The sequence below is a fragment of the Chiloscyllium punctatum genome, unplaced genomic scaffold, assembly GCF_047496795.1.
Source record: "Chiloscyllium punctatum isolate Juve2018m unplaced genomic scaffold, sChiPun1.3 scaffold_54, whole genome shotgun sequence".
NCBI lineage: Eukaryota > Metazoa > Chordata > Chondrichthyes > Orectolobiformes > Hemiscylliidae > Chiloscyllium > Chiloscyllium punctatum.
The window spans coordinates 9,800,638-9,823,467 of NW_027309789.1; positions in this window are offsets into that span (position 1 = coordinate 9,800,638).

Consider the following 22,830-nt stretch of genomic DNA (forward strand, 5'->3'; position numbering starts at 1 on the left):
TTCTCGCCCTCTGTTTCAGCCCCTCTGTTTCTCGCCCTCTGTTTCAGCCTCTCTGTTTCTCGCCCTCTGTTTCAGCCCCTCTGTTTCAACCCCTCTGATTCAGCCCCTCTGTTTCAGCCCCTCTGTTTCTCGCCCTCTGTTTCAGCCCCTCTGATTCAGCCCGTCTGTTTCAGCCCCTCTGATTCAGCCCCTCTGTTTCAGCCCCTCGATTTCAACCCCTCTGTTTCAGCCCCTCTGTTTCAGGCTCTCTGTTTCAGCCCATCTGTTTCAGCCCCTCTGTTTCAGCCCCTCTGTTTCAGCCCCTCTGATTCAGTACCTTCGTTTCTCGCCCTCTGTTTCAGCCCCTCTGTTTCAGCCCCTCTGATTCAGCCCGTCTGATTCAGCCCCTCTGTTTCTCGCCCTCTGTTTCAGCCCCTCTGATTCAGCCCCTCTGTTTCTCGCCCTCTGTTTCTCGCCCTCTGTTTCTGCCCCTCTGTTTCAGCCCCACTTTTCAGCCCCTCTGTTTTTTGCCTTCTGTTTCAGCCCCTCTGTTTCTCGCCCTCTGTTTCAGCCCCTCTGTTTCTTGCCCTCTGTTTCATCCCCTCTGTTTCAGCCCCTCTGTTTCTCGCCCTCTGTTTGTGGCCCTCTGTTTTTCGCCCTCTGTTTCAGCCCCTCTGTTTCTCGCCTTCTGTTTTAGCCCCTTTGATTCAGCCCCTCTGTTTCAGCCCCTCTGATTCAGCCCCTCGGATTCAGCCCTTCTGTTTCTCCCCCTCTGTTTCAGTCCCTCTGTTTCAGCCCTTCTGTTTCAACCACTCGGTTTCAGCCCCTCTGTTTCTCGCACTCTGTTTCAGCCCCGCTGTTTCTCGCCCTCTGTTTCAGCCCCTCTGTTTCTCGCCCTCTGTTTCAGCCCCTCTGTTTCGCACTCTCTGTTTCAGCCCCTCTGTTTCAGCCCCTCTGTTTCTCGCCCTCTGTTTCTGCTCCTCCGTTTCTCGCCCTCTGTTTCAGCCCCTCTGTTTCTCGCCCTCTGTTTCTGCCCCTCTGTTTCTCGCCCTCTGTTTCAGCCCCTCTGTTTCTCGCCTTCTGTTTCAGCCCCTCTGATTCAGGCCCTCTGTTTCAGCCCCTCTGATTCAGCCACTCTGATTCAGCCCCTCTGTTTCTCGCCCTCTGTTTCAGCCCCTCTGTTTCAGCCCTTCTGTTTCAGCCACTCGGTTTCAGCCCCTCTGTTTCTTGCCCTCTGTTTCAGCCCCTCTGTTTCTCGCCCTCTGTTTCAGCCCCTCTGTTTCGCACTCTCTGTTTCAGCCCCTCTGTTTCAGCCCCTCTGTTTCTCGCCCTCTGTTTCTGCTCCTCTGTTTCTCGCCCTCTGTTTCAGAACCCTCTGTTTCTCGCCCTCTGTTTCAGCCCCTCTGATTCAGCCCCTCTGTTTCAGCCCCTCTGAATCAGTCCCTCTGTTCCAGCCCCTCTGTTTCAGACCCTCTGTTTCTCGCCCTCTGTTTCAGCCCCTCTGTTTCTCACCCTCTGTTTCAGCACCTCTGTTTCAGCCCCTCTGTTTCTCGCCCTCTGTTTCAGCCCCTCTGTTTCTCGGCATCTGTTTCAGCCCCTCTGTTTCTCGCCCTCTGTTTCAGCCCCTCTGTTTCAGCCCCTCTGTTTCAGCCCCTCTGTTTCTCGCCCTCTGTTTCAGCCCCTCTGTTTCGCACTCTCTGTTTCAGCCCCTCTGTTTCAGCCCCTCTGTTTCTCGCCCTCTGTTTCTGCTCCTCTGTTTCTCGCCCTCTGTTTCAGCCCCTCTGTTTCTCGCCCTCTGTTTCAGCCCCTCTGATTCAGCCCCTCTGTTTCAGCCCCTCTGAATCAGTCCCTCTGTTTCAGCCCCTCTGTTTCAGCCCCTCTGTTTCTCGCCCTCTGTTTCAGCCCCTCTGTTTCTCACCCTCTGTTTCAGCACCTCTGTTTCAGCCCCTCTGTTTCTCGCCCTCTGTTTCAGCCCCTCTGTTTCTCGCCCTCTGTTTCAGCCCCTCTGATTCAGCCCCTCTGTTTCTCGCCCTCTGTTTCAGCCCCTCTGTTTCTCGCCATCTGTTTCAGCCCCTCTGTTTCTCGCCCTCTGTTTCAGCCCCTCTGTTTCAGCCCCTCTGTTTCAGCCCCTCTGTTTCTCGCCCTCTGTTTCAGCCCCTCTGTTTCTCGCCCTCTGTTTCAGCCTCTCTGTTTCTCGCCCTCTGTTTCAGCCCCTCTGTTTCCACCCCTCTGATTCAGCCCCTCTGTTTCAGCCCCTCTGTTTCTCGCCCTCTGTTTCAGCCCCTCTGATTCAGCCCCTCTGTTTCAGCCCCTCTGATTCAGCCCCTCTGTTTCAGACCCTCTATTTCAGCACCTCTGTTTCAGCCACTCTGTTTCAGGCTCTCTGTTTCAGCCCGTCTGTTTCAGCCCCTCTGTTTCAGCCCCTCTGTTTCAGCCCCTCTGATTCAGTACCTTAGTTTCTCGCCCTCTGTTTCAGCCCCTCTGTTTCAGCCCCTCTGATTCAGCCCCTCTGATTCAGCCCCTCTGTTTCTCGCCCTCTGTTTCAGCCCCTCTGATTCAGCCCCTCTGTTTCTCGCCCTCTGTTTCTCGCCCTCTGTTTCTGCCCCTCTGTTTCAGCCCCACTGTTTCAGCCCCTCTGTTTCTTGCCCTCTGTTTCAGCCCCTCTGTTTCAGCCCCTCTGTTTCTTGCCCTCTGTTTCAGCCCCTCTGTTTCAGACCCTCTGTTTCAGCCCCTCCGATTCAGCCCCTCTGTTTCAGCCCCTCTGGTTCAGCTCCTCGGTTTCAGCCCCTCTGTTTCTCGCCCTTTGTTTCAGCCCCTCTGTTTGTCGCCCTCTGTTTCAGCCCCTCTGGTTCTCGCCCTCTGTTTCAGCCCCTCTGTTTCATCCCCTCTGTTTCAGCCCCTCTGTTTCTCGCCCTCTGTTTCAGCCCCCCTGTTTCTTGCCCTCTGTTTCATCCCCTCTGTTTCAGCCCCTCTGTTTCTCGCCCTCTGTTTCTGGCCCTCTGTTTCTCGCCCTCTGTTTCAGCCCCTCTGTTTCTCGCCTTCTGTTTCAGCCCCTCTGATTCAGCCCCTCTGTTTCAGCCCCTCTGATTCAGCCCCTCTGATTCAGCCCCTCTGTTTCTCGCCCTCTGTTTCAGCCCCTCTGTTTCAGCCCTTCTGTTTCAGCCACTCGGTTTCAGCCCCTCTGTTTCTTGCCCTCTGTTTCAGCCCCTCTGTTTCTCGCCCTCTGTTTCAGCCCCTCTGTTTCTCGCCCTCTGTTTCAGCCCCTCTGTTTCGCACTCTCTGTTTCAGCCCCTCTGTTTTGTGCCCCTCTGTTTCTCGCCCTCTGTTTCTGCTCCTCTGTTTCTCGCCCTCTGTTTCTGCCCCTCTGTTTCTCGCCCTCTGTTTCAGCCCCTCTGATTCAGCCCCTCTGTTTCAGCCCCTCTGAATCAGCCCCTCTGGTTCAGCCCCTCTGTTTCTCGCCCTCTGTTTCAGCCCCTCTGTTTCTCGCCCTCTGTTTCAGCCCCTCTGTTTCTCGCCTTCTGTTTCAGCCCCTCTGATTCAGGCCCTCTGTTTCAGCCCCTCTGATTCAGCCCCTCTGATTCAGCCCCTCTGATTCAGCCCCTCTGTTTCTCGCCCTCTGTTTCTGCCCCTCTGTTTCAGCCCCTCTGTTTCAGCCCCTCTGTTTCTTGCCCTCTGTTTCAGCCCCTCTGTTTCAGCCCCTCCGATTCAGCCCCTCTGATTCAGCCCCTCTGTTTCTGCCCCTCTGTTTCAGCCCCTCTGTTTCTCGCCCTTTGTTTCAGCCCCTCTGTTTCTCGCCCTCTGTTTCAGCCCCTCTGTTCCAGCCCCTCTGTTTCAGCCCCTCTGTTTCTCGCCCTCTGTTTCAGCCCCTCTGTTTCTTGCCCTCTGTTTCAGCCCCTCTGTTTCAGCCCCACTGTTTCTCGCCCTCTGACTCTGCCCCTCTATTTCTCGCCTTCTGTTTCAGCCCCTCTGATTCAGGCCCTCTGTTTCAGCCCCTCTGGTTCAGCCCCTCTGATTCAGCCCCTCTGTTTCTCGCCCTCTGTTTCAGCCCCTCTGTTTCAGCCCCTCTGTTTCAGCCCCTCTGTTTCTCGCCCTCTGTTTCAGCCCCTCTGTTTCTTGCCCTCTCTTTCAGCCCCTCTGTTTCAGCCCCACTGTTTCTCGCCCTCTGTTTCTGCCCCTCTGTTTCTCGCCTTCTGTTTCAGCCCCTCTGTTTCAGCCCTTCTGTTTCAGCCACTCGGTTTCAGCCCCTCTGTTTCTTGCCCTCTGTTTCAGCACCTCTGTTTCTCGCCCTCTGTTTCAGCCCCTCTGTTTCTCGCCCTCTGTTTCAGCCCCTCTGTTTCGCACTCTCTGTTTCAGCCCCTCTGTTTCAGCCCCTCTGTTTCTCGCCATCTGTTTCTGCTCCTCTGTTTCTCGACCTCTGTTTCAGCCCCTCTGTTTCTCGCCCTCTGTTTCAGCCCCTCTGATTCAGCCCCTCTGTTTCAGCCCCTCTGAATCAGTCCCTCTGTTTCAGCCCCTCTGTTTCAGCCCCTCTGTTTCTCGCCCTCTGTTTCAGCCCCTCTGTTTCTCACCCTCTGTTTCAGCACCTCTGTTTCAGCCCCTCTGTTTCTCGCCCTCTGTTTCAGCCCCTCTGTTTCTCGCCCTCTGTTTCAGCCCCTCTGTTTTTCGCCCTCTGTTTCAGCCCCTCTGATTCAGCCCCTCTGTTTCTCGCCCTCTGTTTCAGCCCCTCTGTTTCTCGCCATCTGTTTCAGCCCCTCTGTTTCTCGCCCTCTGTTTCAGCCCCTCTGTTTCAGCCCCTCTGTTTCAGCCCCTCTGTTTCTCGCCCTCTGTTTCAGCCCCTCTGTTTCTCGCCCTCTGTTTCAGCCTCTCTGTTTCTCGCCCTCTGTTTCAGCCCCTCTGTTTCAACCCCTCTGTTTCTCGCCCTCTGTTTCAGCCCCTCTGATTCAGCCCGTCTGTTTCAGCCACTCTGATTCAGCCCCTCTGTTTCAGCCCCTCTATTTCAGCCCCTCTGTTTCAGCCCCTCTGTTTCAGGCTCTCTGTTTCAGCCCGTCTGTTTCAGCCCCTCTGTTTCAGCCCCTCTGTTTCAGCCCCTCTGATTCAGTACCTTATTTTCTCGCCCTCTGTTTCAGCCCCTCTGTTTCAGCCCCTCTGATTCAGCCCCTCTGATTCAGTACCTTATTTTCTCGCCCTCTGTTTCAGCCCCTCTATTTCAGCCCCTCTGTTTCTCGCCCTCTGTTTCAGCCCCTCTGTTTCTCACCCTCTGTTTGTGGCCCTCTGTTTCTCGCCCTCTGTCTCAGCCCCTCTGTTTCTCGCCCTCTGTTTCAGCCACTCTGTTTCTCGCCCGCTGTTTCAGCCCCTCTGTTTCAGCCCCTCTGATTCAGCCCCTCTGTTTCAGCCCCTCTGTTTCTCGCCCTCTGTTTCAGCCCCTCTGATTCAGCCCCTCTGTTTCAGCCCCTCTGATTCAGCCCCTCTGTTTCTGCCCCTCTGTTTCTCGCCCTCTGTTTCAGCCCCTCTGTTTCTCGCCATCTGTTTCAGCCCCTCTGTTTCAGCCCCTCTGTTTCTCGCCCTCTGTTTCAGCCCCTCTGTTTCTTGCCCTCTGTTTCAGCCCCTCTGTTTCAGCCCCACTGTTTCTCGCCCTCTGTTTCTGCCCCTCTGTTTCTCGCCCTCTGTTTCAGACCCTCTGTTTCTCGCCTTCTGTTTCAGCCACTCTGATTCAGGCCCTCTGTTTCAGCCCCTCTGATTCAGCCCCTCTGTTTCTTGCCCTCTGTTTCAGCCCCTCTGTTTCTCGCCCTCTGTTTCAGCCCCTCTGTTTCTCGCCCTCTGTTTCAGCCCCTCTGTTTCGCACTCTCTGTTTCAGCCCCTCTGTTTCAGCCCCTCTGTTTCTCGCCCTCTGTTTCAGCCCCTCTGTTTCTCGCCCTCTGTTTCAGCCCCTCTGATTCAGCCCCTCTGTTTCTCGCCCTCTGATTCAGCCCCTCTGTTTCTCGCCATCTGTTTCAGCCCCTCTGTTTCTCGCCCTCTGTTTCAGCCACTCTGTTTCAGCCCCTCTGTTTCAGCCCCTCTGTTTCTCGCCCTCTGTTTCAGCCCCTCTGTTTCTCGCCCTCTGTTTCAGCCTCTCTGTTTCTCGCCCTCTGTTTCAGCCCCTCTGTTTCAACCCCTCTGATTCAGCCCCTCTGTTTCAGCCCCTCTGTTTCTCGCCCTCTGTTTCAGCCCCTCTGATTCAGCCCGTCTGTTTCAGCCCCTCTGATTCAGCCCCTCTGTTTCAGCCCCTCGATTTCAACCCCTCTGTTTCAGCCCCTCTGTTTCAGGCTCTCTGTTTCAGCCCATCTGTTTCAGCCCCTCTGTTTCAGCCCCTCTGTTTCAGCCCCTCTGATTCAGTACCTTCGTTTCTCGCCCTCTGTTTCAGCCCCTCTGTTTCAGCCCCTCTGATTCAGCCCGTCTGATTCAGCCCCTCTGTTTCTCGCCCTCTGTTTCAGCCCCTCTGATTCAGCCCCTCTGTTTCTCGCCCTCTGTTTCTCGCCCTCTGTTTCTGCCCCTCTGTTTCAGCCCCACTTTTCAGCCCCTCTGTTTTTTGCCTTCTGTTTCAGCCCCTCTGTTTCTCGCCCTCTGTTTCAGCCCCTCTGTTTCTTGCCCTCTGTTTCATCCCCTCTGTTTCAGCCCCTCTGTTTCTCGCCCTCTGTTTGTGGCCCTCTGTTTTTCGCCCTCTGTTTCAGCCCCTCTGTTTCTCGCCTTCTGTTTTAGCCCCTTTGATTCAGCCCCTCTGTTTCAGCCCCTCTGATTCAGCCCCTCGGATTCAGCCCCTCTGTTTCTCCCCCTCTGTTTCAGTCCCTCTGTTTCAGCCCTTCTGTTTCAACCACTCGGTTTCAGCCCCTCTGTTTCTTGCACTCTGTTTCAGCCCCGCTGTTTCTCGCCCTCTGTTTCAGCCCCTCTGTTTCTCGCCCTCTGTTTCAGCCCCTCTGTTTCGCACTCTCTGTTTCAGCCCCTCTGTTTCAGCCCCTCTGTTTCTCGCCCTCTGTTTCTGCTCCTCCGTTTCTCGCCCTCTGTTTCAGCCCCTCTGTTTCTCGCCCTCTGTTTCTGCCCCTCTGTTTCTCGCCCTCTGTTTCAGCCCCTCTGTTTCTCGCCTTCTGTTTCAGCCCCTCTGATTCAGGCCCTCTGTTTCAGCCCCTCTGATTCAGCCACTCTGATTCAGCCCCTCTGTTTCTCGCCCTCTGTTTCAGCCCCTCTGTTTCAGCCCTTCTGTTTCAGCCACTCGGTTTCAGCCCCTCTGTTTCTTGCCCTCTGTTTCAGCCCCTCTGTTTCTCGCCCTCTGTTTCAGCCCCTCTGTTTCGCACTCTCTGTTTCAGCCCCTCTGTTTCAGCCCCTCTGTTTCTCGCCCTCTGTTTCTGCTCCTCTGTTTCTCGCCCTCTGTTTCAGAACCCTCTGTTTCTCGCCCTCTGTTTCAGCCCCTCTGATTCAGCCCCTCTGTTTCAGCCCCTCTGAATCAGTCCCTCTGTTCCAGCCCCTCTGTTTCAGACCCTCTGTTTCTCGCCCTCTGTTTCAGCCCCTCTGTTTCTCACCCTCTGTTTCAGCACCTCTGTTTCAGCCCCTCTGTTTCTCGCCCTCTGTTTCAGCCCCTCTGTTTCTCGGCATCTGTTTCAGCCCCTCTGTTTCTCGCCCTCTGTTTCAGCCCCTCTGTTTCAGCCCCTCTGTTTCAGCCCCTCTGTTTCTCGCCCTCTGTTTCAGCCCCTCTGTTTCGCACTCTCTGTTTCAGCCCCTCTGTTTCAGCCCCTCTGTTTCTCGCCCTCTGTTTCTGCTCCTCTGTTTCTCGCCCTTTGTTTCAGCCCCTCTGTTTCTCGCCCTCTGTTTCAGCCCCTCTGATTCAGCCCCTCTGTTTCAGCCCCTCTGAATCAGTCCCTCTGTTTCAGCCCCTCTGTTTCAGCCCCTCTGTTTCTCGCCCTCTGTTTCAGCCCCTCTGTTTCTCACCCTCTGTTTCAGCACCTCTGTTTCAGCCCCTCTGTTTCTCGCCCTCTGTTTCAGCCCCTCTGTTTCTCGCCCTCTGTTTCAGCCCCTCTGATTCAGCCCCTCTGTTTCTCGCCCTCTGTTTCAGCCCCTCTGTTTCTCGCCATCTGTTTCAGCCCCTCTGTTTCTCGCCCTCTGTTTCAGCCCCTCTGTTTCAGCCCCTCTGTTTCAGCCCCTCTGTTTCTCGCCCTCTGTTTCAGCCCCTCTGTTTCTCGCCCTCTGTTTCAGCCTCTCTGTTTCTCGCCCTCTGTTTCAGCCCCTCTGTTTCCACCCCTCTGATTCAGCCCCTCTGTTTCAGCCCCTCTGTTTCTCGCCCTCTGTTTCAGCCCCTCTGATTCAGCCCCTCTGTTTCAGCCCCTCTGATTCAGCCCCTCTGTTTCAGACCCTCTATTTCAGCACCTCTGTTTCAGCCACTCTGTTTCAGGCTCTCTGTTTCAGCCCGTCTGTTTCAGCCCCTCTGTTTCAGCCCCTCTGTTTCAGCCCCTCTGATTCAGTACCTTAGTTTCTCGCCCTCTGTTTCAGCCCCTCTGTTTCAGCCCCTCTGATTCAGCCCCTCTGATTCAGCCCCTCTGTTTCTCGCCCTCTGTTTCAGCCCCTCTGATTCAGCCCCTCTGTTTCTCGCCCTCTGTTTCTCGCCCTCTGTTTCTGCCCCTCTGTTTCAGCCCCACTGTTTCAGCCCCTCTGTTTCTTGCCCTCTGTTTCAGCCCCTCTGTTTCAGCCCCTCTGTTTCTTGCCCTCTGTTTCAGCCCCTCTGTTTCAGACCCTCTGTTTCAGTCCCTCCGATTCAGCCCCTCTGTTTCAGCCCCTCTGGTTCAGCTCCTCGGTTTCAGCCCCTCTGTTTCTCGCCCTTTGTTTCAGCCCCTCTGTTTGTCGCCCTCTGTTTCAGCCCCTCTGGTTCTCGCCCTCTGTTTCAGCCCCTCTGTTTCATCCCCTCTGTTTCAGCCCCTCTGTTTCTCGCCCTCTGTTTCAGCCCCCCTGTTTCTTGCCCTCTGTTTCATCCCCTCTGTTTCAGCCCCTCTGTTTCTCGCCCTCTGTTTCTGGCCCTCTGTTTCTCGCCCTCTGTTTCAGCCCCTCTGTTTCTCGCCTTCTGTTTCAGCCCCTCTGATTCAGCCCCTCTGTTTCAGCCCCTCTGATTCAGCCCCTCTGATTCAGCCCCTCTGTTTCTCGCCCTCTGTTTCAGCCCCTCTGTTTCAGCCCTTCTGTTTCAGCCACTCGGTTTCAGCCCCTCTGTTTCTTGCCCTCTGTTTCAGCCCCTCTGTTTCTCGCCCTCTGTTTCAGCCCCTCTGTTTCTCGCCCTCTGTTTCAGCCCCTCTGTTTCGCACTCTCTGTTTCAGCCCCTCTGTTTTGTGCCCCTCTGTTTCTCGCCCTCTGTTTCTGCTCCTCTGTTTCTCGCCCTCTGTTTCTGCCCCTCTGTTTCTCGCCCTCTGTTTCAGCCCCTCTGATTCAGCCCCTCTGTTTCAGCCCCTCTGAATCAGCCCCTCTGGTTCAGCCCCTCTGTTTCTCGCCCTCTGTTTCAGCCCCTCTGTTTCTCGCCCTCTGTTTCAGCCCCTCTGTTTCTCGCCTTCTGTTTCAGCCCCTCTGATTCAGGCCCTCTGTTTCAGCCCCTCTGATTCAGCCCCTCTGATTCAGCCCCTCTGATTCAGCCCCTCTGTTTCTCGCCCTCTGTTTCTGCCCCTCTGTTTCAGCCCCTCTGTTTCAGCCCCTCTGTTTCTTGCCCTCTGTTTCAGCCCCTCTGTTTCAGCCCCTCCGATTCAGCCCCTCTGATTCAGCCCCTCTGTTTCTGCCCCTCTGTTTCAGCCCCTCTGTTTCTCGCCCTTTGTTTCAGCCCCTCTGTTTCTCGCCCTCTGTTTCAGCCCCTCTGTTCCAGCCCCTCTGTTTCAGCCCCTCTGTTTCTCGCCCTCTGTTTCAGCCCCTCTGTTTCTTGCCCTCTGTTTCAGCCCCTCTGTTTCAGCCCCACTGTTTCTCGCCCTCTGACTCTGCCCCTCTATTTCTCGCCTTCTGTTTCAGCCCCTCTGATTCAGGCCCTCTGTTTCAGCCCCTCTGGTTCAGCCCCTCTGATTCAGCCCCTCTGTTTCTCGCCCTCTGTTTCAGCCCCTCTGTTTCAGCCCCTCTGTTTCAGCCCCTCTGTTTCTCGCCCTCTGTTTCAGCCCCTCTGTTTCTTGCCCTCTCTTTCAGCCCCTCTGTTTCAGCCCCACTGTTTCTCGCCCTCTGTTTCTGCCCCTCTGTTTCTCGCCTTCTGTTTCAGCCCCTCTGTTTCAGCCCTTCTGTTTCAGCCACTCGGTTTCAGCCCCTCTGTTTCTTGCCCTCTGTTTCAGCACCTCTGTTTCTCGCCCTCTGTTTCAGCCCCTCTATTTCTCGCCCTCTGTTTCAGCCCCTCTGTTTCGCACTCTCTGTTTCAGCCCCTCTGTTTCAGCCCCTCTGTTTCTCGCCATCTGTTTCTGCTCCTCTGTTTCTCGACCTCTGTTTCAGCCCCTCTGTTTCTCGCCCTCTGTTTCAGCCCCTCTGATTCAGCCCCTCTGTTTCAGCCCCTCTGAATCAGTCCCTCTGTTTCAGCCCCTCTGTTTCAGCCCCTCTGTTTCTCGCCCTCTGTTTCAGCCCCTCTGTTTCTCACCCTCTGTTTCAGCACCTCTGTTTCAGCCCCTCTGTTTCTCGCCCTCTGTTTCAGCCCCTCTGTTTCTCGCCCTCTGTTTCAGCCCCTCTGTTTCTCGCCCTCTGTTTCAGCCCCTCTGATTCAGCCCCTCTGTTTCTCGCCCTCTGTTTCAGCCCCTCTGTTTCTCGCCATCTGTTTCAGCCCCTCTGTTTCTCGCCCTCTGTTTCAGCCCCTCTGTTTCAGCCCCTCTGTTTCAGCCCCTCTGTTTCTCGCCCTCTGTTTCAGCCCCTCTGTTTCTCGCCCTCTGTTTCAGCCTCTCTGTTTCTCGCCCTCTGTTTCAGCCCCTCTGTTTCAACCCCTCTGTTTCTCGCCCTCTGTTTCAGCCCCTCTGATTCAGCCCGTCTGTTTCAGCCACTCTGATTCAGCCCCTCTGTTTCAGCCCCTCTATTTCAGCCCCTCTGTTTCAGCCCCTCTGTTTCAGGCTCTCTGTTTCAGCCCGTCTGTTTCAGCCCCTCTGTTTCAGCCCCTCTGTTTCAGCCCCTCTGATTCAGTACCTTATTTTCTCGCCCTCTGTTTCAGCCCCTCTGTTTCAGCCCCTCTGATTCAGCCCGTCTGATTCAGCCCCTCTGTTTCTCGCCCTCTGTTTCAGCCCCTCTGTTTCTCGCCCTCTGTTTCAGCCCCTCTGTTTCGCATTCTCTGTTTCAGCCCCTCTGTTTCGCATTCTCTGTTTCAGCCCCTCTGTTTCAGCCCCTCTGTTTCTCGCCCTCTGTTTCTGCTCCTCTTTTTCTCGCCCTCTGTTTCAGCCCCTCTGTTTCTCGCCCTCTGTTTCTCGCCCTCTGTTTCAGCCCCTCTGTTTCAGCCCCTCTGAATCAGTCCTCTGTTTCAGCCCCTCTGTTTCAGCCCCTCTGTTTCTCGCCCTCTGTTTCAGCCCCTCTGTTTCTCACCCTCTGTTTCAGCCCCTCTGTTTCTCGCCCTCTGTTTCAGCCCCTCTGTTTCTCGCCCTCTGTTTCAGCCACTCTGTTTCTCGCCCTCTGTTTCAGCCCCTCTGTTTCAGCCCCTCTGATTCAGCCCCTCTGTTTCAGCCCCTCTGTTTCTCGCCCTCTGTTTCAGCCCCTCTGATTCAGCCCCTCTGTTTCAGCCCCTCTGATTCAGCCCCTCTGTTTCAGCCCCTCTGTTTCTCGCCCTCTGTTTCAGCCCCTCTGTTTCTCGCCATCTGTTTCAGCCCCTCTGTTTCTCGCCCTCTGTTTCAGCCCCTCTGTTTCTTGCCCTCTGTTTCAGCCCCTCTGTTTCAGCCCCACTGTTTCTCGCCCTCTGTTTCTGCCCCTCTGTTTCTCGCCCTCTGTTTCAGCCCCTCTGTTTCTCGCCTTCTGTTTCAGCCCCTCTGATTCAGGCCCTCTGTTTCAGCCCCTCTGATTCAGCCCCTCTGATTCAGCCCCTCTGTTTCTTGCCCTCTGTTTCAGCCCCTCTGTTTCTCGCCCTCTGTTTCAGCCCCTCTGTTTCTCGCCCTCTGTTTCAGCCCCTCTGTTTCGCACTCTCTGTTTCAGCCCCTCTGTTTCAGCCCCTCTGTTTCTCGCCCTCTGTTTCAGCCCCTCTGTTTCTCGCCCTCTGTTTCAGCCCCTCTGTTTCTCGCCCTCTGTTTCAGCCCCTCTGATTCAGCCCCTCTGTTTCTCGCCCTCTGATTCAGCCCCTCTGTTTCTCGCCATCTGTTTCAGCCCCTCTGTTTCTCGCCCTCTGTTTCAGCCACTCTGTTTCAGCCCCTCTGTTTCAGCCCCTCTGTTTCTCGCCCTCTGTTTCAGCCCCTCTGTTTCTCGCCCTCTGTTTCAGCCTCTCTGTTTCTCGCCCTCTGTTTCAGCCCCTCTGTTTCAACCCCTCTGATTCAGCCCCTCTGTTTCAGCCCCTCTGTTTCTCGCCCTCTGTTTCAGCCCCTCTGATTCAGCCCGTCTGTTTCAGCCCCTCTGATTCAGCCCCTCTGTTTCAGCCCCTCTATTTCAGCCCCTCTGTTTCAGCCCCTCTGTTTCAGGCTCTCTGTTTCAGCCCATCTGTTTCAGCCCCTCTGTTTCAGCCCCTCTGTTTCAGCCCCTCTGATTCAGTACCTTCGTTTCTCGCCCTCTGTTTCAGCCCCTCTGTTTCAGCCCCTCTGATTCAGCCCGTCTGATTCAGCCCCTCTGTTTCTCGCCCTCTGTTTCAGCCCCTCTGATTCAGCCCCTCTGTTTCTCGCCCTCTGTTTCTCGCCCTCTGTTTCTGCCCCTCTGTTTCAGCCCCACTGTTTCAGCCCCTCTGTTTTTTGCCTTCTGTTTCAGCCCCTCTGTTTCAGCCCCTCTGGTTCAGCCCCTCTGTTTCAGCCCCTCTGTTTCTCGCCCTTTGTTTCACCCCTCTCTTTGTCGCCCTCTGTTTCAGCCCCTCTGTTTCTCGCCCTCTGTTTCAGCCCCTCTGTTTCAGCCCCTCTGTTTCAGCTCCTCTGTTTCTCGCCCTCTGTTTCAGCCCCTCTGTTTCTTGCCCTCTGTTTCATCCCCTCTGTTTCAGCCCCTCTGTTTCTCGCCCTCTGTTTGTGGCCCTCTGTTTCTCGCCCTCTGTTTCAGCCCCTCTGTTTCTCGCCTTCTGTTTTAGCCCCTCTGATTCAGCCCCTCTGTTTCAGCCCCGCTGATTCAGCCCCTCGGATTCAGCCCCTCTGTTTCTCCCCCTCTGTTTCAGTCCCTCTGTTTCAGCCCTTCTGTTTCAACCACTCGGTTTCAGCCCCTCTGTTTCTTGCACTCTGTTTCAGCCCCTCTGTTTCTCGCCCTCTGTTTCAGCCCCTCTGTTTCTCGCCCTCTGTTTCAGCCCCTCTGTTTCGCACTCTCTGTTTCAGCACCTCTGTTTCAGCCCCTCTGTTTCTCGCCCTCTGTTTCTGCTCCTCTGTTTCTCGCCCTCTGTTTCAGCTCCTCTGTTTCTCGCCCTCTGTTTCTGCCCCTCTGTTTCTCGCCCTCTGTTTCAGCCCCTCTGTTTCTCGCCTTCTGTTTCAGCCCCTCTGATTCAGGCCCTCTGTTTCAGCCCCTCTGATTCAGCCACTCTGATTCAGCCCCTCTGTTTCAGCCCCTCTGTTTAAGCTCCTCTGTTCTCGCCCTCTGTTTCAGCCCCTCTGTTTCTCGCCCTCTGTTTCAGCCCCTCTGTTTCTCGCCCTCTGTTTCAGCCCCTCTGATTCAGCCCCTCTGTTTCAGCCCCTCTGATTCATCCCCTCTGTTTCAGCCCCTCTATTTCAGCCCCTCTGTTTCAGCCCCTCTGATTCAGCCCCTCTGTTTCAGGCTCTCTGTTTCAGCCCGTCTGTTTCAGCCCCTCTGTTTCAGCCCCTCTGTTTCTCGCACTCTGTTTCTCGCCCGCTGTTTCAGTCCCTTAGTTTCTCGCCCACTGTTTCAGCCCCACTGTTTCAGCCCCTTTGTTTCGGCCCCTCTGTTTCAGCCCCTCTGTTTCTCGCCCTCTGTTTCAGCCCCTCTGTTTCAGCCCCGCTGTTTCAGCCCCTCCGATTCAGCCCCTCTGTTTCAGCCCCTCTGTTTCAGCCCCACTGTTTCAGCCCCTCTGTTTCTCGCCCTCTGTTTCAGCCCCTCTGTTTCTCGCCCTCTGTTTCAGCCCCTCTGTTTCTCGCCCTCTGTTTCAGCCCCTCTGTTTCAGCCCATCTGTTTCTCGCCCTCTGTTTCAGCCCCTCTGTTTCTCGCCTTCTGTTTCTGCCCCTCTGTTTCTCGCCCTCTGTTTCAGCCCCTCTGTTTCTCGCCTTCTGTTTCAACCCCTCTGATTCAGCCCCTCTGTTTCAGCCCCTCTGATTCAGCCCCACTGATTCAGCCCCTCTGTTTCTCGCCCTCTGTTTCAGCCCCTCTGTTTCTCGCCCTCTGTTTCAGCCCCTCTGTTTCTCGCCCTCTGTTTCAGCCCCTCTGTTTCAGCCACTCTGTTTCAGCCCCTCTATTTCTCGCCCTCTGTTTCAGCCCCTCTGTTTCTCGCCCTCTGTTTCAGCCCCTCTGTTTCTCGCCCTCTGTTTCAGACCCTCTGTTTCAGCCCCACTGTTTCAGCCCCTTTGTTTCAGCCCCTCTGTTTCTCGCCCTCTGTTTCAGCCCCTTTGTTTCAGTCCCTCTGTTTCTCGCCCTCTGTTTCTGGCCCTCTGATTCAGCCCCTCTGTTTCTCGCCCTCTGTTTCAGCCCTTCTGGTTCAGCCCCTCTGTTTCAGCCCCTCTGTTTCAGCCTCTCTGTTTCAGCCCCTCTGTGTCTCGCCCTCTGTTTCAGCCCCTCTGTTTCTCGCCCTCTGTTTCAGCCCCTCTGTTTCTTGCCCTCTGTTTCAGCCACTCTGTTTCTCGCCATCTGTTTCAGCCCCTCTGTTTCTCGCCCTCTGTTTCAGCCCCTCTGCTTCAGCCCCTCTGTTTCAGCCCCTCTGTTTCTCGCCCTCTGTTTCAGCCCCTCTGTTTCTCGCCCTCTGTTTCAGCCCCTCTGATTCAGCCCCTCTGTTTCAGCCCCTCTGATTCAGCCCCTCTGTTTCAGACCCTCTATTTCAGCCCCTCTGTTTCTCGCCCTCTGTTTCAGCCCCTCTGTTTCTCACCCTCTGTTTCAGCACCTCTGTTTCAGCCCCTCTGTTTCTCGCCCTCTGTTTCAGCCCCTCTGTTTCTCGCCCTCTGTTTCAGCCCCTCTGATTCAGCCCCTCTGTTTCTCGCCCTCTGTTTCAGCCCCTCTGTTTCTCGCCATCTGTTTCAGCCCCTCTGTTTCTCGCCCTCTGTTTCAGCCCCTATGTTTCAGCCCCTCTGTTTCAGCCCCTCTGTTTCTCGCCCTCTGTTTCAGCCCCTCTGTTTCTTGCCCTCTGTTTCAGCCTCTCTGTTTCTCGCCCTCTGTTTCAGCCCCTCTGTTTCAACCCCTCTGATTCAGCCCCTCTGTTTCAGCCCCTCTGTTTCTCGCCCTCTGTTTGAGCCCCTCTGATTCAGCACCTCTGTTTCAGCCCCTCTGATTCAGCCCCTCTGTTTCTCGCCCTCTATTTCAGCCCCTCTGTTTCAGCCCCTCTGTTTCAGGCTCTCTGTTTCAGCCCGTCTGTTTCAGCCCCTCTGATTCAGCCCCTCTGTTTAAGCCCCTCTGTTTCTCACCCTCTGTTTCAGCCCCTCTGTTTCTCGCCCTCTGTTTCAGCCCCTCTGTTTCTCACCCTCTGTTTCAGCCCCTCTGTTTCTCGCCCTCTGTTTCAGCCCCTCTGTTTCTCGCCCTCTGTTTCAGCCACTCTGTTTCTTGCCCTCTGTTTCAGCCCCTCTGTTTCAGCCCCTCTGATTCAGCCCCTCTGTTTCAGCCCCTCTGTTTCTCGCCCTCTGTTTCAGCCCCTCTGATTCAGCCCCTCTGTTTCAGCCCCTCTGATTCAGCCCCTCTGTTTCAGCCCCTCTGTTTCTCGCCCTCTGTTTCAGCCCCTCTGTTTCTCGCCATCTGTTTCAGCCCCTCTGTTTCAGCCCCTCTGTTTCTCGCCCTCTGTTTCAGCCCCTCTGTTTCTTGCCCTCTGTTTCAGCCCCTCTGTTTCAGCCCCACTGTTTCTCGCCCTCTGTTTCTGCCCCTCTGTTTCTCGCCCTCTGTTTCAGCCCCTCTGTTTCTCGCCTTCTGTTTCAGCCCCTCTGATTCAGGCCCTCTGTTTCAGCCCCTCTGATTCAGCCCCTCTGATTCAGCCCCTCTGTTTCTTGCCCTCTGTTTCAGCCCCTCTGTTTCTCGCCCTCTGTTTCAGCCCCTCTGTTTCTCGCCCTCTGTTTCAGCCCCTCTGTTTCGCACTCTCTGTTTCAGCCCCTCTGTTTCAGCCCGTCTGTTTCTCGCCCTCTGTTTCAGCCCCTCTGTTTCTCGCCCTCTGTTTCAGCCCCTCTGTTTCTCGCCCTCTGTTTCAGCCCCTCTGATTCAGCCCCTCTGTTTCTCGCCCTCTGATTCAGCCCCTCTGTTTCTCGCCATCTGTTTCAGCCCCTCTGTTTCTCGCCCTCTGTTTCAGCCACTCTGTTCCAGCCCCTCTGTTTCAGCCCCTCTGTTTCTCGCCCTCTGTTTCAGCCCCTCTGTTTCTCGCCCTCTGTTTCAGCCTCTCTGTTTCTCGCCCTCTGTTTCAGCCCCTCTGTTTCAACCCCTCTGATTCAGCCCCTCTGTTTCAGCCCCTCTGTTTCTCGCCCTCTGTTTCAGCCCCTCTGATTCAGCCCGTCTGTTTCAGCCCCTCTGATTCAGCCCCTCTGTTTCAGCCCCTCTATTTCAGCCCCTCTGTTTCAGCCCCTCTGTTTCAGGCTCTCTGTTTCAGCCCATCTGTTCCAGCCCCTCTGTTTGAGCCCCTCTGTTTCAGCCCCTCTGATTCAGTACCTTCGTTTCTCGCCCTCTGTTTCAGCCCCTCTGTTTCAGCCCCTCTGATTCAGCCCGTCTGATTCAGCCCCTCTGTTTCTCGCCCTCTGTTTCAGCCCCTCTGATTCAGCCCCTCTGTTTCTCGCCCTCTGTTTCTCGCCCTCTGTTTCTGCCCCTCTGTTTCAGCCCCACTGTTTCAGCCCCTCTGTTTTTTGCCTTCTGTTTCAGCCCCTCTGTTTCAGCCCCTCAGTTTCAGCCCCTCCGATTCAGCCCCTCTGTTTCAGCCCCTCTGGTTCAGCCCCTCTGTTTCAGCCCCTCTGTTTCTCGCCCTTTGTTTCACCCCTCTCTTTGTCGCCCTCTGTTTCAGCCCCTCTGTTTCTCGCCCTCTGTTTCAGCCCCTCTGTTTCAGCCCCTCTGTTTCAGCCCCTCTGTTTCTCGCCCTCTGTTTCAGCCCCTCTGTTTCTTGCCCTCTGTTTCATCCCCTCTGTTTCAGCCCCTCTGTATCTCGCCCTCTGTTTGTGGCCCTCTGTTTCTCGCCCTCTGTTTCAGCCCCTCTGTTTCTCGCCTTCTGTTTTAGCCCCTCTGATTCAGCCCCTCTGTTTCAGCCCCAATGATTCAGCCCCTCGGATTCAGCCCCTCTGTTTCTCCCCCTCTGTTTCAGTCCCTCTGTTTCAGCCCTTCTGTTTCAACCACTCGGTTTCAGCCCATCTGTTTCTTGCACTCTGTTTCAGCCCCTCTGTTTCTCGCCCTCTGTTTCAGCCCCTCTGTTTCTCGCCCTCTGTTTCTGCTCCTCTGTTTCGCACTCTCTGTTTCAGCCCCTCTGTTTCAGCCCCTCTGTTTCTCGCCCTCTGTTTCTGCTCCTCTGTTTCTCGCCCTCTGTTTCAGCCCCTCTGTTTCTCGCCCTCTGTTTCTGCCCCTCTGTTTCAGCCCCTCTGTTTCTCGCCTTCTGTTTCAGCCCCTCTGATTCAGGCCCTCTGTTTCAGCCCCTCTGATTCAGCCACTCTGATTCAGCCCCTCTGATTCAGCCCCTCTGTTTAAGCTCCTCTGTTCTCGCCCTCTGTATCAGCCCCTCTGTTTCTCGCCCTCTGTTTCAGCCCCTCTGTTTCTCGCCCTCTGTTTCAGCCCCTCTGATTCAGCCCCTCTGTTTCAGCCCCTCTGATTCATCCCCTCTGTTTCAGCCCCTCTATTTCAGCCCCTCTGTTTCAGCCCCTCTGATTCAGCCCCTCTGTTTCAGGCTCTCTGTTTCAGCCCGTCTGTTTCAGCCCCTCTGTTTCAGCCCCTCTGTTTCTCGCACTCTGTTTCTCGCCCGCTGTTTCAGTCCCTTAGTTTCTCGCCCACTGTTTCAGCCCCTCTGTTTCAGCCCCTTTGTTTCGGCCCCTCTGTTTCAGCCCCTCTTTTTCTCGCCCTCTATTTCAGCCCCTCTGTTTCAGCCCCGCTGTTTCAGCCCCTCCGATTCAGCCCCTCTGTTTCAGCCCCTCTGTTTCAGCCCCACTGTTTCAGCCCCTCTGTTTCTCGCCCTCTGTTTCAGCCCCTCTGATTCAGCCCCTCTGTTTCTCGCCCTCTGTTTCAGCCCCTCTGTTTCTCGCCATCTGTTTCAGCCCCTCTGTTTCTCGCCCTCTGTTTCAGCCCCTATGTTTCAGCCCCTCTGTTTCAGCCCCTCTGTTTCTCGCCCTCTGTTTCAGCCCCTCTGTTTCTTGCCCTCTGTTTCAGCCTCTCTGTTTCTCGCCCTCTGTTTCAGCCCCTCTGTTTCAACCCCTCTGATTCAGCCCCTCTGTTTCAGCCCCTCTGTTTCTCGCCCTCTGTTTGAGCCCCTCTGATTCAGCACCTCTGTTTCAGCCCCTCTGATTCAGCCCCTCTGTTTCTCGCCCTCTATTTCAGCCCCTCTGTTTCAGCCCCTCTGTTTCAGGCTCTCTGTTTCAGCCCGTCTGTTTCAGCCCCTCTGATTCAGCCCCTCTGTTTAAGCCCCTCTGTTTCTCACCCTCTGTTTCAGCCCCTCTGTTTCTCACCCTCTGTTTCAGCCCCTCTGTTTCTCACCCTCTGTTTCAGCCCCTCTGTTTCTCGCCCTCTGTTTCAGCCCCTCTGTTTCTCGCCCTCTGTTTCAGCCACTCTGTTTCTTGCCCTCTGTTTCAGCCCCTCTGTTTCAGCCCCTCTGATTCAGCCCCTCTGTTTCAGCCCCTCTGTTTCTCGCCCTCTGTTTCAGCCCCTCTGATTCAGCCCCTCTGTTTCAGCCCCTCTGATTCAGCCCCTCTGTTTCAGCCCCTCTGTTTCTTGCCCTCTGTTTCAGCCCCTCTGTTTCTCGCCATCTGTTTCAGCCCCTCTGTTTCAGCCCCTCTGTTTCTCGCCCTCTGTTTCAGCCCCTCTGTTTCTTGCCCTCTGTTTCAGCCCCTCTGTTTCAGCCCCACTGTTTCTCGCCCTCTGTTTCTGCCCCTCTGTTTCTCGCCCTCTGTTTCAGCCCCTCTGTTTCTCGCCTTCTGTTTCAGCCCCTCTGATTCAGGCCCTCTGTTTCAGCCCCTCTGATTCAGCCCCTCTGATTCAGCCCCTCTGTTTCTTGCCCTCTGTTTCAGCCCCTCTGTTTCTCGCCCTCTGTTTCAGCCCCTCTGTTTCTCGCCCTCTGTTTCAGCCCCTCTGTTTCGCACTCTCTGTTTCAGCCCCTCTGTTTCAGCCCCTCTGTTTCTCGCCCTCTGTTTCAGCCCCTCTGTTTCTCGCCCTCTGTTTCAGCCCCTCTGTTTCTCGCCCTCTGTTTCAGCCCCTCTGATTCAGCCCCTCTGTTTCTCGCCCTCTGATTCAGCCCCTCTGTTTCTCGCCATCTGTTTCAGCCCCTCTGTTTCTCGCCCTCTGTTTCAGCCACTCTGTTCCAGCCCCTCTGTTTCAGCCCCTCTGTTTCTCGCCCTCTGTTTCAGCCCCTCTGTTTCTCGCCCTCTGTTTCAGCCTCTCTGTTTCTCGCCCTCTGTTTCAGCCCCTCTGTTTCAACCCCTCTGATTCAGCCCCTCTGTTTCAGCCCCTCTGTTTCTCGCCCTATGTTTCAGCCCCTCTGATTCAGCCCGTCTGTTTCAGCCCCTCTGATTCAGCCCCTCTGTTTCAGCCCCTCTATTTCAGCCCCTCTGTTTCAGCCCCTCTGTTTCAGGCTCTCTGTTTCAGCCCATCTGTTCCAGCCCCTCTGTTTCAGCCCCTCTGTTTCAGCCCCTCTGATTCAGTACCTTCGTTTCTCGCCCTCTGTTTCAGCCCCTCTGTTTCAGCCCCTCTGATTCAGCCCGTCTGATTCAGCCCCTCTGTTTCTCGCCCTCTGTTTCAGCCCCTCTGATTCAGCCCCTCTGTTTCTCGCCCTCTGTTTCTCGCCCTCTGTTTCTGCCCCTCTGTTTCAGCCCCACTGTTTCAGCCCCTCTGATTCAGCCCCTCTGTTTCTCGCCCTCTGTTTCTCGCCCTCTGTTTCTGCCCCTCTGTTTCAGCCCCACTGTTTCAGCCCCTCTGTTTTTTGCCTTCTGTTTCAGCCCCTCTGTTTCAGCCCCTCAGTTTCAGCCCCTCCGATTCAGCCCCTCTGTTTCAGCCCCTCTGGTTCAGCCCCTCTGTTTCAGCCCCTCTGTTTCTCGCCCTTTGTTTCACCCCTCTCTTTGTCGCCCTCTGTTTCAGCCCCTCTGTTTCTCGCCCTCTGTTTCAGCCCCTCTGTTTCAGCCCCTCTGTTTCTCGCCCTCTGTTTCAGCCCCTCTGTTTCTTGCCCTCTGTTTCATCCCCTCTGTTTCAGCCCCTCTGTATCTCGCCCTCTGTTTGTGGCCCTCTGTTTCTCGCCCTCTGTTTCAGCCCCTCTGTTTCTCGCCTTCTGTTTTAGCCCCTCTGATTCAGCCCCTCTGTTTCAGCCCCAATGATTCAGCCCCTCGGATTCAGCCCCTCTATTTCTCCCCCTCTGTTTCAGTCCCTCTGTTTCAGCCCTTCTGTTTCAACCACTCGGTTTCAGCCCCTCTGTTTCTTGCACTCTGTTTCAGCCCCTCTGTTTCTCGCCCTCTGTTTCAGCCCCTCTGTTTCTCGCCCTCTGTTTCTGCTCCTCTGTTTCGCACTCTCTGTTTCAGCCCCTCTGTTTCAGCCCCTCTGTTTCTCGCCCTCTGTTTCTGCTCCTCTGTTTCTCGCCCTCTGTTTCAGCCCCTCTGTTTCTCGCCCTCTGTTTCTGCCCCTCTGTTTCAGCCCCTCTGTTTCTCGCCTTCTGTTTCAGCCCCTCTGATTCAGGCCCTCTGTTTCAGCCCCTCTGATTCAGCCACTCTGATTCAGCCCCTCTGATTCAGCCCCTCTGTTTAAGCTCCTCTGTTCTCGCCCTCTGTTTCAGCCCCTCTGTTTCTCGCCCTCTGTTTCAGCCCCTCTGTTTCTCGCCCTCTGTTTCAGCCCCTCTGATTCAGCCCCTCTGTTTCAGCCCCTCTGATTCATCCCCTCTGTTTCAGCCCCTCTATTTCAGCCCCTCTGTTTCAGCCCCTCTGATTCAGCCCCTCTGTTTCAGGCTCTCTGTTTCAGCCCGTCTGTTTCAGCCCCTCTGTTTCAGCCCCTCTGTTTCTCGCACTCTGTTTCTCGCCCGCTGTTTCAGTCCCTTAGTTTCTCGCCCACTGTTTCAGCCCCTCTGTTTCAGCCCCTTTGTTTCGGCCCCTCTGTTTCAGCCCCTCTTTTTCTCGCCCTCTGTTTCAGCCCCTCTGTTTCAGCCCCGCTGTTTCAGCCCCTCCGATTCAGCCCCTCTGTTTCAGCCCCTCTGTTTCAGCCCCACTGTTTCAGCCCCTCTGTTTCTCGCCCTCTGTTTCAGCCCCTCTGTTTCTCGCCCTCTGTTTCAGCCCCTCTGTTTCTCGCCCTCTGTTTCAGCCCCTCTGTTTCAGCCCCTCTGTTTCAGCCCATCTGTTTCTCGCCCTCTGTTTCAGCCCCTCTGTTTCTCGCCTTCTGTTTCTGCCCCTCTGTTTCTCGCCCTCTGTTTCAGCCCCTCTGTTTCTCGCCTTCTGTTTCAACCCCTCTGATTCAGCCCCTCTGTTTCAGCCCCTCTGATTCAGCCCCACTGATTCAGCCCCTCTGTTTCTCGCCCTCTGTTTCAGCCCCTCTGTTTCTCGCCCTCTGTTTCAGCCCCTCTGTTTCTCGCCCTCTGTTTCAGCCCCTCTGTTTCTCGCCCTCTGTTTCAGCCCCTCTGTTTCAGCCACTCTGTTTCAGCCCCTCTATTTCTCGCCCTCTGTTTCAGCCCCTCTGTTTCTCGCCCTCTGTTTCAGACCCTCTGTTTCAGCCCCACTGTTTCAGCCCCTTTGTTTCAGCCCCTCTGTTTCTCGCCCTCTGTTTCAGCCCCTTTGTTTCAGTCCCTCTGTTTCTCGCCCTCTGTTTCTGGCCCTCTGTTTCAGCCCCTCTGTTTCTCGCCCTCTGTTTCAGCCCTTCTGGTTCAGCCCCTCTGTTTCAGCCCCTCTGTTTCAGCCTCTCTGTTTCAGCCCCTCTGTGTCTCGGCCTCTGTTTCAGCCCCTCTGTTTCTCGCCCTCTGTTTCAGCCCCTCTGTTTCTTGCCCTCGGTTTCAGCCACTCTGTTTCTCGCCATCTGTTTCAGCCCCTCTGTTTCTCGCCCTCTGTTTCAGCCCCTCTGTTTCAGCCCCTCTGTTTCAGCCCCTCTGTTTCTCGCCCTCTGTTTCAGCCCCTCTGTTTCTCGCCCTCTGTTTCAGCCCCTCTGATTCAGCCCCTCTGTTTCAGCCCCTCTGATTCAGCCCCTCTGTTTCAGACCCTCTATTTCAGCCCCTCTGTTTCTCGCCCTCTGTTTCAGCCCCTCTGTTTCTCACCCACTGTTTCAGCACCTCTGTTTCAGCCCCTCTGTTTCTCGCCCTCTGTTTCAGCCCCTCTGTTTCTCGCCCTCTGTTTCAGCCCCTCTGATTCAGCCCCTCTGTTTCTCGCCCTCTGTTTCAGCCCCTCTGTTTCTCGCCATCTGTTTCAGCCCCTCTGTTTCTCGCCCTCTGTTTCAGCCCCTATGTTTCAGCCCCTCTGTTTCAGCCCCTCTGTT